General features: G+C 47.1%; 1 protein-coding gene across 5 annotated transcripts in view; it reads right to left on the bottom strand.

Annotated features, from left to right (window-relative positions):
• gwl (serine/threonine-protein kinase greatwall) overlaps nucleotides 1–17,005 on the bottom strand; it is a 441,324-nt gene that overhangs the window by 115,820 nt on the left and 308,499 nt on the right. The gene's annotated exons all lie outside the window — the stretch shown is intronic.

The following is a 17,005-nucleotide window of genomic DNA, read 5'->3' as shown; positions in this document are numbered from 1 at the left end:
ACACACGCGTGCGGCAGGTCTCATCTGTTGCTCTGTTTTCTGAATTTGAATAGACACAGAAGATTGCTAGGGAGTGGCTGGTTTTTATTTATGTTATAAATAGTGCAATCACCATGCGGTAATTTTAGCAGGGTAAGCTTAATTAATACAATGGTATGTGCAGAAAGATGCACAGGTTAATAATAATAAAAGAACTATTATAGAAATAAATACAAAGAACTAAAACACTGTCATGGAAACATGATACAAACTAAAGAATGTGACTGTAAACATGATAAGAATTTAATTTTGGCGCAGAGATGACATTATTTTTTAGCTGGTTCCAGTCCACTATTGTGCGCAGGAAGAATGAATACTTGAAAGAGTTGCTGCGTCAGAAAAAGGGAGTTATAGTGAAATTGTGTCTTTGCCGAGTAGCGCATCTAGACAAGAAGGATATGATCTCCATTATGTCGATCTTGTAATGCCCCTTCACTAGTTGATATAAGAATTTTAATCCCGAACAACAACTGCTTTGTGCCAGAGAAGAAAGATTAGCCCTTTTTAAAAGCTCTGTAACTGAAGTTCTTGTAAATGTGTTATAAATAAAATGCACGGCTCTTCTTTCTACCTGTTCTAGTTTGGCGATGTTAGACTTTATAAAAGGGGCCCATATCTCTGCAGCGTAATCTGTGCGTATAATGAATGAACTCTCGTGGCATGCTTATAATAAACTTTGCGAATTATTAAAAATGCTCCCTTGCATACCTATGCTGCAATTTTGCTGAAACACCAATGCATTAGATTTAGCTAATTAGATTAATTAAATAGATCTAAACTTGAGTATGCATCTGCTATCTGTAAAGTGGGCTTCGCAGATGCCATAGTATATGTCCAAAACTATTTAAGTCACTTTATTGTTGATGAGCAAAATGAGAACAACCTAAAAAGCGGGAGCCAATGCTTTGACAAGTGGACTTGTCTTTTTCAAGGCGACATATGCTATACAGGTATGGTTATCCTAAAGGGGAGAGGGGGTAAAGCAGGTGGGGGAGGCAATGAATGAGGGTGTGTTAGCGGCGAGGGTGCAGAATTGAAAAGAAAGGTGTGCTACCCAACGTTAGTGGAGGAATGTGAGGTAGCACCAGGTGTCAGCCGGTTGATGTGTCACTGCACAATCTTTTTTTCGTGGAAAGGGCCTGGATGACAAAGGGGGGGGGGGGGGAACATAATTGTTCTAGATGAATTGTTCAAGCTTTCTTGTTACCGGACAAAAGAGAGCATTCATGTAAACTATGGAGGAAACCTTACTAGATAAAAACCAGCGCAAAGGTATTGGAGCTGCGGATCCATTCAAGAAAATTAGTTAGTTAGTTAGTTAAATGTGGTTTAATGGCGCAAAAGCGGCTAAGGCTATGCTGCGCCAAACACAAGATGTTTTAAAATCCAGTTTAGGAAGGAAAAAGCTGTGTTAATAATCTAATTTTATGTAAAAGTCCAGCATCGTTTAGAAATTTACGGACATCAAATAATGGGACTAGTGTATCATCACCTAAAATTAGAGCAGGGTGTAAAGGTATGTGTAGGTGATATAATTTGGGCAAAAGTATTGGTCTGTGTACTTCAATGTGTGTACATGTTAGTAATATGTGCATAACTGTTAGTGGCTCTTGACATTTCTCACATGTTGGTGTGTCTTCTTTCGTAAGTAAATAATTCTGTGTGAGGTGTGTGTGCCCAATGCGTAGTTGGCATAAAACTACTTCGATGAACCGCTCCTGATAATAACATGACTTCCACTCACCAACTATGGGTTTAGTGAGATGTAGCTAGTTGTCGGCACAACGGTCCCATTTGTGTTGCCATTTTGCCATTAAGGCTTTTCTAATCGCACGGATGCTATCTTTATATGGAAGTGCTGTGTTTTTTATCCCTTTGTACGCTGCCATCGATGCATATCTATCAGCTGCTTCATTACCTGGTACCCCAACATGGCTTGGAACCCAGCAGAAACTAATTGATCTCCCGTATTTCTTAATTGCCACCATGTTTAAAATGTCTGCTATCAGGGGTTCACACTCACATTTCAGATGTAGAGCCTTCAGTGTGCTTAAAGAATCTGTGTATATGACTGCATTTTTGTGTTTATCAGCGATAATCTTTTTAACAACAACCCATATAGCGTGGACTTTGGCCGAGAAAACAGAGGCGTGTTGTGGCTATCGAATACTTGTTTCCCAATTTTCCATTACGGTCCCACACCCACGTGTTCTTTTGTTTTAAAGCCATCAGTGTAATATTTCATGTTATTTTGATATTTATGCTGAAGAGCACGGAATTCTTGTATAATTTGTTTGTGTGGGGTGTCTCTTTTCTTTAGATGTGTTAACGTCCAGTCACATAACTGTGAAATTGTACCACGGGGGCAACCGTTGTGGTTTTTTTGGCAATCTGGAGGACTTCATGAGGAATGTCACAATCCCAACAGTATTGCTCATACCGCAGGACAAGTGTCCTGATCATGTTTGGTTTATTTGTATAGTGTAAGTGTGAGTTACATTGTGTGAGGATGTTGTAGCATATGTGTTGCGGTAATGACTGAATTCTGAGTACGTAAGAAAAAGTGAGTAATGCTCTGCGCTGCTGTAAAGTGGGTTCATTACACTCGACGTATAAACTTTGAATAGGTGAAGTTCTGTAGGCAACACTTGCCAGTCGCAGTCCAAGGTTATGTACTGGATCAAGTTGTTGGATGTAGGACTGTCTGGCTGAGCCGTAAACCACGGAGCTGTAGTCGAAAAGGCTACGCACAAGAGACCGGTAAATGTGTAAAAGTGTGTGTCGTTCAGTTGGAACCCCAGTGCTTATGAGACAATACTTTAAGGATATTTAGAGCTTTATTTGCTTTATTCTTTAGTGCTTTTATGTGAGTTAGGAAGTTAAGTTTGGTGTCAAAGGTTACTCCTAAAAACTCATGGCCTTGTTTCGCCGGCAGTATGGTGTCATTCAATTTTAGGACTGGATCGCTGTGTAGCCCTCATTTCTGAGAGAACAAAACAGTAACTGTTTTCTATGTGGAGAAACGGAAACCATTTTTGTTAGCCCACTGTGTAAGTTTATTTATTGTCATTTGAAGCTGCCTTTCACAGGTTGGCAAATTTGAGGCGATGCAAGCCAATTGGAGATCGTCTACGTAAACAGAGTGCATAAGAGACGATGATAAAATCTTATTAACTCAGTTCATTTTTACTATAAAGAGCGTCGTGCTGAGAACACAGCCTTGTGGAACGCCATTTTCCTGCCTAAGTGTATGAGAATGCACTGAACCCAGACGTACCTGAAATGTTCTATTAGACATAAAATCAGCCAGCCAATTCAGCATTTTACCCCGGATGCTGAGGTCAGCCAGGTCTCTTAAAATTCCATATCTCCCTGTCATATCATAGGCTTTTTCTAAATCGTAGAAAACTGCAAGGCAGTGTTGTTTATGTAAAAATGCCAATCGAATTTTATGTTCTAGACGGACAAGATGGTCAGAACAACCCTTTTTATATCCACACTGGTGGGGGTCTATGAGGTTTCTTGATTCTAAAATAAATGAGAGTGTTGTATTGATAATGCTTTCATATGATTTTTCCAAAGAGCTTGTGAGGGCAATGGGTCTGTAGCTGCTTGCGGATGTTGGGGATTTATGGGCTTTTAGAAATGGAACGACTACTATTGCCTTTTTCCAATCTTCCGGCATTATAGCAGATTCCCAGATTATGTTGAAAAATTTAAGGAGAGCATCTACAGATGCTATAGATAGATGAGCCAGCATGGCGTAGTGAATACGGTCATGACCTGGCACTGTGTTTTTCCCTGCATAAAGAACTCTGTTTAGTTCTTGTTGTGTGAGGGGGGAATTGTACGGTTCATTTGACGTGCCAGTAGTGGGCAGCTTCTGTTTTTCAGCAGACTGTTTGTACTGTAAAAATTCCTTTGTATAATTCCCGGAACTGGATACATCACAGAAATGTTCGCCAAGTATATCTACCTGTTCTTGTATTGCTGTTTGTGTGTCTGGACTTGTAAGTAACGGTATTGCGTAAGATGAGTAATCTCCCCGAAACTTTCCAACCTGCTCCCACATGCGTTTAGATGTGACTGAACTGTTTATGGAAGATACATATTTCTTCGATTTTTCTGCCTGCCTTATAAATCGTGCCTTGGCTTTGGCCTGTTTAAAGCATAAAAGGTTGGTATAGGTGGGGTGTCTTCGCAACATACCCCAGGCCCTATTTTGAAGCTTTTTTGTTTCTGTGCACTCAGGAGTCCACCAGGGAAAAATTTTATTGCGCACAAGGCTGGATGTTTGAGGTATTGCCTTTTCTGCTGCTGAAATTAAAACTGCAGTGAACTTCTCATTAACTTCATGTTCGCTGAGTTCATTTAAAAAGACTTCTTCGAGTTTTGCACGTTTCATAAGAAGCGGCCAGTCGGCAAGATGTATTTTCCAGCGACGGGGCTTAGAGTTTATGGTAGGTAATGTGGATGATAGCTTGATAAATGCCGGCAAATGATCCCTTTCATATGAAGTGTCGAGGACTTCCCACTTAAAATCGCTATAGACAGACGGTGAGCAAGAGGCTAAATCTAGACCGCTAAATTTGCGTGAGCTTGGTGAAAAATTTGTCGGTGAACCCAAGTTTAAAAGACATATACTGTTAGACAAAATAAAATCTTCGATTACTTGCCCTCATTGGTCTGTTCTATCGCTGCCCCAGAGGGTACAATGGGCATTGAAATCTCTTACTAAAATAAAAGGCTCTGGCAACTGGTGTATTAGATTTTCCAGTTGTCTAGTAGTAAAATGAGTCTGGGGTGGGATGTAAAGTGAACAGATGGTGATGGTTTTATCTGATAGAATGGTGTCAGCGACAGCCTCCAATGAAGTATTCAACTGAACATTTCGTGTAATGGTGTCGCCCTGAACGACTTTGGCGACTCCTCCTGACAAACGGCTAGAGTGTTCGCGGTTCCTTCGGACAACGGTGAAACCTTTGAGAATTTTACTATATTTTGGACCAAGATTTGTTTCTTGAAGACACACTGCAGCCGACGAAAAAGTTTTGATAATGTATTTGATGTCACCTATATTGTGTATAAGACCTCTGCAATTCCAGTGTAGAATGAAAGCCATGGTTGTAAAATGAAAAATGTACTGATGTTTGCGAACTTAAAAATTAGTGGTGACATGCAATATGGAACAGTACACGTTTAATTGGCGGTAACCGTTCAGGTTACCTGTCTTTTTTTCAGTGCAGTTATAAGGGCCTTGTCCTTCTTAGAGCGCTCAGAAGAGCGCTGTTCTTTTGGCGTCAATGACGCCGGTGTTTTGGTATCGACCTCCATTGCCTTCTTTGAGGCGCTGGACGGTCAAGAGCCAGGTGCCGAGACACGCGCCTCGGGCCTTGGCGTTCTGTTAAGTCTTGGGACCTGCAGAACAGCTGTCTGCAGGGCCATCTTGGATGATGGTGGAGCAGCACTAGCTGCTGCCACTGAGGGGGCGGATGGAGTTGCTACAGGACCACTGACTGTGACCCCGGTAGACTCCTGAGACCGATGTGGTGCTGCCCTCTGCCGCGCCACATTGGCATAGCTTATTTGAGGTAAGAGTGAAAGCCTCTTCCTTGCTTCCAAAAATGAAATCTCTTTTTCTGTGAGAGCAATCACTTCCTTCTCCTTCCAACAGGGACATCATCGTGAATACGCTGGATGATCCCCTTTGCACTTTACACAGTGCGGGGGAGTGTTAGAGTTTCCAGATGGGTGATCGTTGGCACTGCATTTCGTGCATGCTTCTTTGCCTCTACATGATTGTGATGCATGGCCAAACCTCTGGCACTTAAAACACCACCTTGGGTTCGGTATGTATGGTCTGACATTTATCTTTAGGTACCCTGCGTCAAGAGAGGTTGGGAGAATACTAGTACCAAATGTGAGGATCACATGTTTGGTGGGGAGTTGTTCATTGTTTCTTCGGATTGTAATTCTTTGCACTTTGATCACATTTTGTTCTTGGAATCCCTCGAGGAGTTCCTCGTTACTCAAGCTGAGAAAATCTCAGAGATAACCCCCCTGCAAGTGTTTAATGAGCGATGTGGAGAAATTGTTACTTTGATTTCACCAATACTGGCGAGTTCGGACAGCTTTTGCACTTGTTCTTTGTTCTTCAATTCAATTAACAGGTCTCTGCTGGTCATTTTCGAGGCTTTGTAGTCTTTCCCAATTTGTTCTATGAGGCATTTCGCCACCAAGAAAGGGGATAGCTTACGCATACTTAGTGTTCCTTCACTATGCAAGACGTGGTAACTTGGAAAGTTGTCTAGATTCGTTCGGAGGGCAAATTGAAAAGGTGCATCGGTGCGGCCTTTTTGCAGAGGCCGATTTGGAAGTCACGGGAAAGCTTCTGCCCTAACATGGTTTCAAAATTTAGCGGCGGTGGTAGCCACCCACCACCAAGCCCAACAAGGGGACGCTACAGGTTCTCAGCAACCTGCACACGCCAGCTATGCACCGTCACTATAACCTAATGCATATGACCAAGACTGGATATACTACACACGCTTAACCCTTGCCGCCAGAAAATTCGGAAGTAAGAAGAAGTGAAAAGAAGACAGGAAAGATGAAAAGGCTAGAGAGAAAGACGAAGATTGAAGAAGAGGACAGGAAAAGGCGACTGCCGATTTCCTCCAGGTGGGTCAGTCTGGAGGTGCCGTCTATGTGAAGCCGAGGCCGAAGAGGTGTGTTGCCTCTGCCGGGGGGCCTTAACATTCCAAACACCCACAGGGTGTCTACCAAGGTGACATTTCCAAATTCCCCGAGTTTCCCAGGTTTTCCCTGAGTACCTTTGCGAAATTCCCTGAGTGATGCAGAACTATGTTTTATGTCAAGACGGGCTGAAACCATATCACCCGATGCTGTCACTCTCTAGTAAGCATATAAAAAAAATGACTTAATCCAATTTGAATACTAAGGAGTAGTGTTTATGTTATTAAAAAGGAGACTATAAGGGAGGGGTTAGTAAAATGCACAGCAAATAAAATGTCTTTAAAAAAATTGCAAATGGAGTTGGACATTCTCAAATACTAATAAAAAGGAGATGCATACAGAAGCAAATATTTTCGAATATGAGCTATTTCTATCAACTGATAGCAAGCTCAGTGGTATGGGGCCCGAACTTTGTCACAATTAGGATTCACTCTCAAGAGCTCGTAAGTCAATCTCAACTGTCCTGGCATACTCTCAGCCCGCGCACGACACCTCAGTGTTGCGTTTCCCTATTTTAAAGAATTTATTTTGGTTTGGATGAGAGACACCTGCATCTCGACATCAGCCAACCCTTCGTTTTTCGAGCTCTCCTTCAAAATGGCGGCAGCGTGCTTCCTTTCCCATTCAGTCCTCGATGCGTAGGTCCTTTCTGTTCTTCTCCTTCTTTCGCCACTCGTTAGCCCTACGGACCATTTGAAGCATTTTCTTGGTCAGTTGCACAGTCCACGTACGATTTTTCGAACTCCCTAGAGGCCGCGAAAACGTCCAAAAAATGGGCCAGTTGGAAAAAATAAATGCATGTCATTTACTGCTCTTAAGGGCTCAAACCACCACAGGCACATTCCAAAAGGCTCTGAAGGCCTATCGGCACATGTATTAGGCATATCGGTACTTTTACTGTGACACGAAATACCGGGTGCACACGTGTATCATTAAGGAATACATACTGTGTCCTGTGGCAATAGCCCCTTCCCACGCTTGTTATGATTCATTGCAATACTTCTGCGTACGCCTACGCTTCCAGCCGACGACAGGGCGTCAAAGACGATTCATTAGGATTCCTGTCTGTTACTTCAGCTAGCATAACCGCGAATTTCGACCCTTTCAATAATATTACAGCTAATTTTCCTTGATAGAGGCACAAATTCCCAGAGTTTTCCCCAAGTTTTTCCAGACCACTCAAAATCCCTGAGAATACCCGGTTTTGCCGCTTGGTAGACACCCAGCATCGGCTCAACCCACAGAATCCCCCTTTTCCCAGACACGGTTAAGCTACGCACGGCTACACGCGGGAGGGTCCAACTCTCGTGTGCTCGTTTACGTGGTGTCGCAACACAACAAAGGCCTGTTCACGCAGACGGCCCTGCGTGGTCAAGAAAATTACTATGACCCTTACAGCACATAGCTCCATCTATAGTGCTATGAGCGAGCATCCCGAGCAGTGCAGCAATGTAGTAGACATATCACAGAGTTTAAATCCTGATGAAGTTGATCTCCTCAAACATGGTCTAATGTTTTGTCCCACGAAGAATGCAGTAAATGAACACGAACTGCACAAAGGTATAACAAAGTTTTAAAAGATTCATGTGCATCAAGGAATTCTTTTTCGATAGGCCAGACATAGAAAAACAGGATAGAGACTCTCTTAGCCTACCTAGCACGTGGACACTGGAAGCTGAGCAGTGTCCAGACCTTGATTTACACATGAAGTTAATCTCAAAGGAAATCTCAAAGTATTGCCACAAGCGCAAGAATTGGTTCCCTGCTCACCACCAAATTTTTAATGAACTAGAGGAAATAAAGGGTATTGTAATAAAACCAACACACAAAGGTGGCAGTATCGTAATCTGGCGGATACAAAAGTACTAAAATAAGGCCTCAAAACCACTGAGCAACTGTTTCCATTACAGAAAACGTGAGTTTAACCGAACTTCAGACTACAGCAACCTTGATGTAATAGTTCTGCGGAAACCAGCAAGCTGGATGGGAGTAACTAATTGTTAAGTAATTAAATACGTAATTAAATTATTAATTAGAGAAGTAATTTAATTACTTCTCTCCACCTTGCAGGTTTCTACAGAACTATTACGTCAAACTCTTGCCGTTTTCCCAGGTTGATGAAAAATTCGACTTCACCCTGCTATCTGCTAGTCACCTGGTTAGCTCAGATGGTAGAGCAGCTGCCCCGGAAAGGCGGTGGTCCCTGGTTCGAGTCCCTCACCAGGACAAATTTTTTTTCAACTGCGAGACTTTTCTTTCGAAGAACCCGTTTGGGTTTCCTTTGTAGCACTTAGGTACGTTTGGGTGGACATCTCATGGACTCTTATTAATTGCAGCAACCTTGTGCAAAGTAGAATAGCGGAGCTCCTGTCCAATGAACTAATCACCTAATCTTAATATTGACACGTGTACTTATCTTTATCGGGCGACCACGTTTCGCCGCCTAACAAATCTTATCGCACAGCGCGGGACGCGCTTGCATGTATCCGAAGTTTCTGGAAAGTTATCGGTGCTTCTATCCGCAGTCTGTTGTCGCCCAACCTTGTGTTATCTGATTTATTCGCCTAACGCGAATGCTGTAGAACTTTGTGGAAGGCACGCGGGTCCTAACGATTAGTCTGGAACATTCGATGATTCTGTATAAAAGCCGACGCGCTTGACCCGCTGATCAGATTTCCGACGATCGCCGACTGTGTTCGCCGCTTTCGTTGTGCTATAAGTGTAGCCTGTTTTGTGGGCACAAGTTCGCCCAATAAAAGTTACTTTTCTCGTTCACAGTATTGCTACTGTGTTCTTCTACGTCACCACCACGTGACATCTGGTGGAGGTGCTTTACGTTCATGTACCGGACGCCCCCGACAAGCCGTAATTCAAGCCCGGACCGCAAAGCGAACACCAACGTACTCCCGGACCATCGAGCAAGCCGCCGTCTTCAACAGCTCCCTCCGGAGCACGGACTTCTACCTGAGAAGACCAAGAAGATTGTGGCCAAGGCAACCCCAATGGCAGCCCCAGTGTCCCCCATCGTGCTGCAGCAGCCCAGGGAACCACCGACGTTCCGCGGTTCCACATTTGAGGACCCGGAAAGCTGGCTGGAAACGTATGAGAGGGTCGCTACGTTTAACAACTGGGCAAGCGACGACAAGCTACGACATGTCTATTTCGCATTGGAGGACGCCGCCAGGACGTGGTTCGAGAATCGAGAAGCCACCTTGACGACGTGGGACCTCTTCCGAAGCGGCTTCCTGCAAACATTTACAAGCGTCGTGCGAAAAGAGCGAGCCCAAGCTCTACTGGAGACCAGAACGCAGCTGCCAAATGAGACGATCGCGATCTTCACTGAGGAAATGAGCCGTCTGTTCCGCCACGCCGACCCAGAAATGTCCGAGGAGAAGAAAGTACGCCTACTGATGCGTGGTGTAAAGGAGGAACTTTTCGCCGGAATGGTAAGAAGCCCACCGAAGACCGTCGACGAGTTTCTTCGTGAGGCGACGAGCATCGAGAAGACACTGGAATTGCGGAACCGGCAATTCGACCGATGCACCAAGCCGACAAGCTACGCCGGAATTCAATCACTGGCCACAGACGATCTGTGCGAGACCATCAGGGCCATTGTGCGTGAAGAACTGCGCAAGGTCTTGCCATCGTCGCAGCCTCAAGTGGCCTCGATCGCCGACATAGTGAAAGAAGAGGTGCACCGATCGCTTGGTGTTGCTGAGGTGCAACCACAAGTACCGCAGCCCCAGCCAGAAGCGATGACTTACGCCGCCGTCGCCCGCCGTCAGGGTCCCCCTCCACGACCGCGCCAGGGCCCTGTAACGCCGCAATTCCGTCGACCACCACCGCCGCCGCCAGCACGCCCACCCGTCGGCCAGCGCAGCTACCCGAGGAAGACAGACGTTTGGCGCGCTCCTGACCACCGCCCGCTCTGCTACCACTGCGGAGAAGCGGGTCACGTCTACCGACGATGCCCATACCGGGAGATGGGACTGCGAGGTTTCGCCGTGAACGCTCCGCGCCCGCAGCAAGGTGAACGCCCCCGGGATATCGCCGACTACCTCGCCGCTACTCAGTGGAGCTCTCGACGACCGTCGCGTTCACCATCACCAGGCCGCTACCTGTCGCCGCAGCGTCGACCATACACTGGCCCAGCCTGGGGCCGGTCAGCGAGCCCATATCCGGAAAACTAAAAGCAGCAACCGATGGAGGTGCGGTTGCTGTTCGTCGAACTGACGAAGATCCTCCGCCGCCGACGAAGACGCCGAAGAAACCATCTCGACGACATAATAACGACACACCGCCGTCCCGAGGAAGTCAGGAAGCCAAGACTACACCGACGAAAGACGACTTCACGACGCGACGTAACAGCTTCAGTTCAACACGACGCAGCCGTGATCCGACGCCAAGACCCAACTGCAACGCAAGACAAAGAACCACCGACCTCGACGTGCTTCTAGACGGCCACGCAGTCACCGCCTTAGTCGACACAGGCGCCGATTACTCAGTCATGAGTGGACACATCGCCGTCCAGTTGAAGAAGGTTAAGACTGCATGGGAAGGCCCTCAAATTCGGACCGCTGGAGGACACCTGATTACGCCGACAGGAATGTGCACGGCAAGAATTACCATTCACGACCGGACTTACCCTGTCACTTTCGTTATCCTCCAACAGTGTTCACGAGACGTCATTCTTGGCATGGACTTCCTCAACCAACACGGCGCAGTCATCGACCTGAAGTCGAAGTCAATAACGCTGTCGGAAGATCATGCGATACTGCCGGAGAGCCCTCGTAGTCACCACGCCTTGAGTGTGCTCGAACATCAAGTGAGCATCCCGCCTCGCTCCAGCATTGTTATTTCGGTCGGCACCGAAACACCCGCTGACGTAGAAGGCGTCATCGAAGGTGACCAACGTCTACTGCTAGACCGTGAAATTTGCGTCGCAAGAGGGATCGCTCGACTGCACGGAGGAAACACGAAAGTGTTGCTGACAAACTTCAGCCAGGAGTTCAAGCACATCAACAAGGGCACGACGATCGCATACATCGAGGAAATTCAGGAAACCAGCGATGCCTTTGTCCTCTCGGATTCTGTTGCATCTACCCCGACGACCGTAGTTCCCGAGCCAGACTTCGACATAAATCCAAGTCTCCCCGTGATTAAGCAGCAACAGCTCAGAAGTCTGCTTCGACGATACAAAGACTGCTTTTCGACGTCATCGAGGATTCGACAAACACCAGTCGCAAAGCATCGCATAATAACCGAAGAGTGCGCTCGACCACTACGCCAGAGCCCTTACCGAGTTTCAACGCGAGAACGTGAAGCTATTAGGCAACAAGTCGACGAAATGCTGCGCGACGACATCATCCAGCCGTCAAAAAGCCCGTGGGCCTCTCCTGTAGTCCTGGTAAAGAAAAAGGACGGAACCCTACGCTTCTGCGTCGATTATCGTCGACTGAACAAGATCACGAAGAAGGATGTGTACCCCCTTCCACGGATAGACGACGCATTGGATCGGCTCTGCAACGCTAAATACTTCTCGTCGATGGACCTCAAGTCTGGCTACTGGCAAATAGAAGTCGACGAGAGAGATCGCGAAAAGACTGCCTTCATCACGCCAGACGGCCTCTACGAGTTCAAGGTCATGCCATTCGGACTGTGCTCGGCGCCTGCAACGTTTCAGCGCGTCATGGACACGGTGTTAGCCGGACTGAAGTGGCAGACGTGCCTTGTTTACCTGGATGACGTCGTTGTCTTCGCCGGAAATTTCGACGATCACCTTAGGCGGCTTGCGACAGTGTTAGAAGCCATCAAGTCATCAGGGCTCACTCTGAAGCCGGAAAAGTGCCGTTTCGCTTACGCTGAACTTTTGTTCCTAGGCCACGTGATCAGCAAATCAGGAGTACGCCCCGACCCACAGAAGACCGCTGCCATCGCAAATTTCCCGCAGCCAACCGACAAGAAAGCAGTGCGCAGATTCCTTGGCATGTGTGCCTACTATAGGCGCTTTGTCAAGAACTTTTCACGCATCGCTGAGCCGCTGACAAAGCTAACTAAATGTGACGTCGAGTTCAAGTGGGAAACGCCGCAGGCCGGCGCATTTCAAGAACTCAAACGACGCATGCAGTCGCCGCCCGTACTTGCGCACTTCGACGAGCACGCCGATACCGAAATACACACTGACGCCAGCAGCCTAGGCCTCGGTGCCGTCCTAGTCCAGAGAAAAGATGGATATGAACACGTGATAGCTTACGCTAGCCGGTCGTTGTCAAAAGCGGAAGGCAATTATTCTACAACCGAAAAGGAATGCCTCGCCATCGTTTGGGCTACGGCGAAATTTCGCCCTTACCTCTACGGCAGGCCATTCAAAGTGGTCAGCGACCATCACGCGTTGTGTTGGCTAGCTAACTTAAAGGACCCTTCAGGACGGCTGGCGCGATGGAGCCTCAGACTACAAGAATACGACATCACTGTAACATACAAGTCCGGACGAAAACACTCAGATGCCGATTGCCTATCACGCGCCCCCATTGACCCACCGCCGCAAGATGACGAGGATGACGACGCCTTCCTTGGCATAATAAGCGCGGAAGACTTCGCCGAACAACAACGAGGGGACCCGGAGCTAAAAGGCCTCGTCGAGTATTTGGAAGGGCACACCGACGTTGTCCCTAGGGCATTTAAGCGTGGATTATCTTCGTTCACGCTTCAAAACAACCTACTCGTGAAGAAGAACTTCTCACCAGTCCGCGCCAGCTACCTTCTTGTTGTACCGTCAGCGCTGCGTCCAGAGATACTGCACGCCCTACACGACGATCCAACCGCTGGGCACCTCGGATTCTCCCGGACGCTGTCGAGAATACAGGAAAGGTATTACTGGCCGCGTCTGACCGCCGACGTCGCCCGTTACGTCAAGACATGCCGAGATTGTCAACGACGCAAGACACCACCGACAAGGCCAGCAGGATTACTACAGCCGATCGAACCTCCTCGCCGACCATTCCAGCAGATTGGGATGGATTTGTTGGGGCCGTTTCCGATGTCAACATCCGGGAATAAGTGGATCGTCGTGGCGACGGACTATCTCACCCGCTTTGCTGAAACTAAAGCTCTACCAAAAGGCAGCGCAGCCGAAGTGGCGAAATTTTTCGTCGAAAACATCCTGCTGCGACATGGTGCCCCAGAAGTCCTCATCACCGACAGAGGAACGGCTTTTACAGCAGAGCTCACCCAAGCCATTCTGCAGTACAGCCAGACAAGCCACAGGAGGACAACTGCCTACCATCCGCAGACGAATGGTCTCACGGAGCGCCTGAACAAGACCCTCGCCGACATGCTAGCAATGTACGTCGACGTCGAACACAAGACGTGGGACGCGGTCCTGCCGTACGTAACCTATGCGTACAACACGGCGGTACAAGAAACAACACAGATCACGCCGTTCAAGCTGGTCTACGGCAGGAACCCGACGACGACGCTCGACGCCATGCTGCCGCACGTCACTGACGAGGAAAATCTTGACGTCGCTAGCTATCTCCAGCGCGCCGAAGAAGCCCGACAGCTCGCCCGCCTGCGGATCAAGAACCAGCAGAGGACCGACAGCCGACACTACAACCTCCGACGACGCTTTGTCGAGTACCAGCCCGGTGACCGTGTTTGGGTTTGGACCCCTATACGCCGACGAGGACTGAGCGAGAAGCTCTTGCGTCGCTATTTCGGACCGTACAAGATCATCCGACGTATTGGCGCACTGGACTATGAGGTCGTGCCAGACGGCATTTCGCTGTCACAGCGGCGCCGCTCACGACCTGAAATTGTCCACGTTGTGCGACTCAAGCCGTACCACCAGCGTTGACGAACTTTGGGACTTCGCGTAACTGCCCTTTGGATTTGATTTCCTTTCGTTGTTTTGTTACTTATGTTTAATAAGTGTCCTTTTGTGTTTCGCTCTCGTACATTTGTAGCATCGGGACGATGCTTTTTAAGAGGGGGGTATTGACACGTGTACTTATCTTTATCGGGCGACCACGTTTCGCCGCCTAACAAATCTTATCGCACAGCGCGGGACGCGCTTGCATGTATCCGAAGTTTCTGGAAAGTTATCGGTGCTTCTATCCGCAGTCTGTTGTCGCCCAACCTTGTGTTATCTGATTTATTCGCCTAACGCGAATGCTGTAGAACTTTGTGGAAGGCACGCGGGTCCTAACGATTAGTCTGGAACATTCGATGATTCTGTATAAAAGCCGACGCGCTTGACCCGCTGATCAGATTTCCGACGATCGCCGACTGTGTTCGCCGCTTTCGTTGTGCTATAAGTGTAGCCTGTTTTGTGGGCACAAGTTCGCCCAATAAAAGTTACTTTTCTCGTTCACAGTATTGCTACTGTGTTCTTCTACGTCACCACCACGTGACAATATTGCTTCAGGATGCACAACAACGAAAAAGCAGGCCAATTTTATCTTCTTCCTAAAATACATAAGGTTCACATAGAAGAAATATTTACACCAGAAATCTCAGATCAGCCTATAGTGTCTAATAACAACACACCAACTATCTAAATTCTTAAATCACCACCTGTCAAACATCCAGACCACCCTCCCATCTTTTGCTCAAGACACGCCCCATTTCATTTGAATTACCGACTGCATTCATGTGAACCAAATTCTTTATGACCACGCTATTCTAGTCACTTTAGATGTTTCTGCCCTTTACACTGACATACCCATGAATGAAGGAATTGAAGAAGTATCGAAGTCCCTCACAATCAGTCTTCAAGCGCACGTTGAAGTTTACATTTCAAATTCGATTGTATTCACTACCCCTAACTTTCGACACAAGTATGGGAACACCATTCACTCCTACGTATACCAACGTTTTCATAGGACATGCTGAAGTGACTAGCGCAAGAGTGGACACGGGACACTAAAAAGGTGACAAGGACAAGTGTACTTCTCATTGTCACCTTTTTAGTGTCCAGTGTCCACTCTTGCACTAGTCACTTCAGCATGGAATACCAACTAGCCCAATCTCACACCCTGCTTCACAGGACAGCTTGAAGCAAACTTTGATAAAATCATACCCTTGACAACCCCACACCTATCTGCGTTACCTTGACGACATACAGTTAAAGCTCGATATAATGAACTTCAGTATAACAAAATTCTCGATATAACGAAATACTTGTTTCATAACCTCTCGTTCATAGGCCATAGGCCACCATGCATTTAGAACCTCAATTATAACGAAGTGTGTTTGTACGCGATTTCAATATAACGAAATTTTGCTTCCGCAGCAAAGGAACACCGAGACAACAAAAGGAAACCTCCACAGACGCAGATGGTCAAATGATTGAATTACAAGTGGCTGCTTGCAAACGCACTTCTCAAACTGCAGGCTGCACCACAAGAGCGCCTGCCGCCTGCGAAGTTAAGCCACATCATGTTCTGTATAAAGTCCAAGTGCGATAAGATCACATCACGCCCCGCGTACTTTGTGCTATAGGTGAGAGTGAAAGTGTGCGAGGGTGAGAGAGAAAGATGGTGGCTTCACGCACGAGTGCCGCCTCCCCACATCAGCAAAGGGAAAGAGGTGGAGGGGAGCGAAATTGCAGTAACGTGATCAAGCGCACACGAGAGGTGGAGCTTGGGGGGGAGGACGAGATAAGCTGGCAAGCGTCACGATTTCCGGTCTCGGCCATGGCTGTGCATGGCTGTAAGCACGGCTGAGTGCATACAGAGTCGCGCACCCTGCTTATAGGTAATCTGCCGCATGTGCAAAGAGTGGGCATGCTGAGACGGCATGACATCATGTAAGCTGTCTTCCCGCGCGTTTAGTAGTGAAGGTTGCGTAATATAAAATTTCGGTGACTCGTTAGAGTGAGAGGCAGATGAAGCATTCACTCCCCACTGCCAGTGCTTTTCACGATTGCGTCATCCGAGTGTGGGCGACACTATCAGTCACGGGTGCACATGAAAGCGTGGCTGGCTTCGCTTAATTCGTACCGCCCATGAGAAAATAACGTCGACGTGGCATGAAACCATATCATTTGTCGCCGACACCCAAATTCATCAAAATGAATTGTTTTCTCATTCAAGTTTGCTTTTTTCGATAGCCTGATATTTTGGAAAATTCTGCGTCCCCCTTCCGTGTAAGCAAAATCAATCTGCGACTGTACCCATTTGCTTAAAAGGTCGAATTTCAATAAAATGAAATT

This window comes from Dermacentor andersoni, chromosome 2 (genome assembly GCF_023375885.2).
Source record: "Dermacentor andersoni chromosome 2, qqDerAnde1_hic_scaffold, whole genome shotgun sequence".
Taxonomy (NCBI): domain Eukaryota; kingdom Metazoa; phylum Arthropoda; class Arachnida; order Ixodida; family Ixodidae; genus Dermacentor; species Dermacentor andersoni.
The sequence above is the reverse complement of the archived record's forward strand: the minus strand, read 5'-3'. Positions and strand labels throughout refer to the sequence as shown.